General features: G+C 47.5%; 1 pseudogene; it reads right to left on the reverse strand.

Annotated features, from left to right (window-relative positions):
* Window positions 1–717: 717 nt before the first annotated feature.
* On the reverse strand, window positions 718–1,449 carry LOC119358145 (annotated as a pseudogene).
* Window positions 1,450–3,471: the final 2,022 nt, after the last annotated feature.

The raw sequence follows: 3,471 nt of genomic DNA on the forward strand, positions 1-3,471 counted from the left end.
GCTGGAGCGGAGCAGTCGGAGGCACGGGAGGAGCCGGAGCTGCAGCTGCCTCCCATACTGCTGGTGCCGGACACAGAGATCGTCAATATCTCCGATGATGAGTAGTTAGGTGATCGATGTAGTATGTAGGTTTAGTTCGTTTGCATGTCCTTGTATGGATTTAAGAATCTTTTATGAGATGTCCGGGTGCAACTACTAAAATTTGAGACATGTCTGGTCATTGCCCGCAAGCGCCTAGGTGCGTTCGGAGGTGTTTGAGAGTCATATTTGACATATCCGGTTGTAGATGCTCTTATGACACTAACTTATAAGGTGACCTCTAGTTTTTACGTTTTGTTATTCTTTTCTTTCCTTTTCTTCGTCTCGTGTTTGATGGGCATTTCTGTCTATTATTAGCCATGTGGGGCACCTGTCTCGTGTATTGGCAAAAAGCCTGGAGCGCTGATTATCAGCATTACGTGTATACACTAGTTTAAGCAAAGCTGCCTAATGTTATTAGGGCATCTCCACCCGGACCCGCAAACCTCTCGCAACAGTCTGGATCGGAAAAACCATCCAACGCCGACCTATATCTGTCCGCCGAGCGGTCCGGACACGATTTCTCCCGGAAATCGGAGACAAAAATGAGGGAGGTTTGCGGGAATCCGGACCGCTCCCAAGCCCGCTTCTGACCCCCGAAAAAAGCCCCCCCCTTCCCGTGCGCGCTCTCGCTCGTCGTCACCTGCCCGCATTCATGCCGATGAGCTGTACCACGGTGAAGTTGTTGGCCTCGGCCTGTCTCATATTCACGCGGTAGCCCGTCCACCTCATCCTGCCGTAGACGTCGGCGCTGTTGCTCGTGTTCATGTACTCCTTGAAGTAGAGCGTGCTGATCGTGGTTTGGTTTTTGTCCCACGCGAGCCGCCCCTCGGGCTGCACCACGGCGGCGATGTAGGACTCCATCTACATGAACACCACCTACGAGTACGTCTTCCATGGCCGGCCCAGGAAAGTATGCGTGGCGGTGGCCTTGTCGGTCTGGTTGGCCTACGCGCGTAGGAGGTCGTTCTGCACGAAGACGTTGCAAAACTGAAAGGAGAAGCCGTTGTTGAAGGAGCCGTTGACGCATCTCTGGGCCCTGACGGTGTTCTTCTGGCCCGGGAGCGGGTCGAGGACCAGGAGGAGGCAGATCTGGAAAACGGCCATGGCATCTTCGAAGATGAAGCGGGCGGTGCCAGTGACGCGACAGTCGTAATAGAACTGGCGGAGCGTGTGCTGGTACAACGTGTCATGGTGTCCCTCGAAGGCGCAGCGATAGAAGACGGAGAGGTCCGAGTCGCTCCGTGGCGCCACCGCCTGGTCTCTCTCCGGCCCCGCCGTGTTCTCGAACGTCAAGTCTCGCGTGATGAACCCCGGACCAACCCCCGCTGCAATGCATGCATACGTCAGGCCGGTCAGGTGTTTAATCATACCTATGAATATGAAATGACTGGGTTACAATGTTGACAGGGCCGGCCCTAGCATTATGGAGGCCCTAGTGCGATTGAGGTACAAATAGATCTAGAAAAGGGGGGGGGGGCATATGCCCCCTGTCCATGTTGATTTTTTGTTATTGAAATCATCTTTTTTGTACTCCAGGGTTTTGTTTTAAGGTCATAAGTTTCACCGGACGAAATATCGTCTGGTTTTATGTACAAATTATTCCAGTTTCAATGAAACCGGCCGCACTTATATGAAAATTCATCTGGTTTGATCAATTTTGTCCAATTGGTTCAAGTAGTTGTCAAAATGTATGCGACTAAGGTTGGATGGCGGTCTCCTGCATCTATATCCGCGGACGGATGCAGGAGAAAATTTACGGATTGCCGTTGGAGATACCCTTAGGTGCCCCGTGCCTATAGTTTAAGTATTTTGCACTAGGACGTTGCAACCATTGTATCAGAAAAATTTGTAGCTAACCTTGTTGTTTTTGGAAGTGTCATACAATCCAACAAAGGAAACAAGATGCTAGAGTGAAGGTAAATCTTCTGAACTGAAATCATATTGTCATGTTCACGACATATTCCTGAACTACTCCCTCCGTTCTTAAATATTTATATTTCTAGAGATTTCAACAAGTAACTACAGACGGAACAAAATGAATGAATCTACTCTAAAAAATATGTCTATATACAATACATATATGGTAATCCATTTGACATCTCTAACGAGACAAATATTTAGAAACGGGAGGAGTATAATAAACGTTTGTGTGTCTGTATACTTTTTATATACCCTGACAACGCACTGGCATTTAGCCAGTCTACATAAATGGAGGTCTAGCCTCATTGGTGTCCCTTCATACTATTGAATTTAAATCTTGTAAACTTTGTTGCGAGTGGCGGTGCTACGCACAAAGCTGTGACGCGTTGCAGAAGAATCTTGATTCCTTTTAAATTTTGGCGATTAATTGTCGCATGTTTGAATCACGGTGGAGAATTGACATCGCAACAAGCGAGTCCTGGCACCGTCAGTAAGAACAACTCAACTTTTCGCTAACAAAATGAAATTTACTGTTCCATGTTTGTGCTTGAATTTGATTGTGCTCATGCTCTAAAGGAAAGCATTCTGACCCTGTCCTTCATGTTTTCATATTACTCACGAGTTAACAACAACTATACCTTTGGTAAAAGCAAGTTCGTACGTCACTACCAATCACTTGTGGAAAGCTAATCGAAGCAAGTCTTGCACTGCGTGGGTCGAGCAAGCTGAGGGTCTGTTTGATTTCAAATAAGTCATCAACTTATAAGTCGAAAAATGAAAAAAGTGATTTATTTTGCCAAACAGACCGAACTTATAAATCACCCCAACTTATAAGTCATAAGTTGCTCCACCCCAGCTTAAAACTTATAAGTCACCCATTTTTGCGTGGGTCACATCATTTTTATATAAAAAAACAAAATGAGAAGGTGTGGTCGGGTGACTTACAAGTCAGGTGACAATCAAACAGGCATGATTTATAATTTACTGGTTTTAAATCACCTGACTTATTGAAACCAAACAGGCCCTGAACGGCCGAGGGGAGAAAAATATCACAAATTCACACGTCAGATTGGCTGAGCGCGTGCGTCCGTATGTTCTTTTTCTTTTGTGTACGTCTCTCTCGCCACCCATCGCTGAGTCAGAGCCACCAGGAGATGATGCACCATGGCTGCTTGGCGCACTCGTTGGTGTCGGCATACGACGAGCAATGATGTGCCGCGTCACCACTCACCATCAAGTAGCCCGTGCGTGACTCACCGAGTACGCAGCAAGAGATATCGTGCACGTCCTCTCTTTTCTTCGGAAGCCTCCAATACGTTGCTCGTACTCCACACTCCGCAGCCGAGGTTGGCTGTGTCCGGCTCTCCATCAGCAGTCGACCGCGAATACTTCCAAGAGATCGCCGTGCGTGCCAGTGATTTGTACTCCAATATTTTCACTCTTCTCCCGGAGAAAGAGAAAGATGTCGAC

The sequence above is a fragment of the Triticum dicoccoides genome, chromosome 2A (genome assembly GCF_002162155.2).
Source record: "Triticum dicoccoides isolate Atlit2015 ecotype Zavitan chromosome 2A, WEW_v2.0, whole genome shotgun sequence".
NCBI lineage: Eukaryota > Viridiplantae > Streptophyta > Magnoliopsida > Poales > Poaceae > Triticum > Triticum dicoccoides.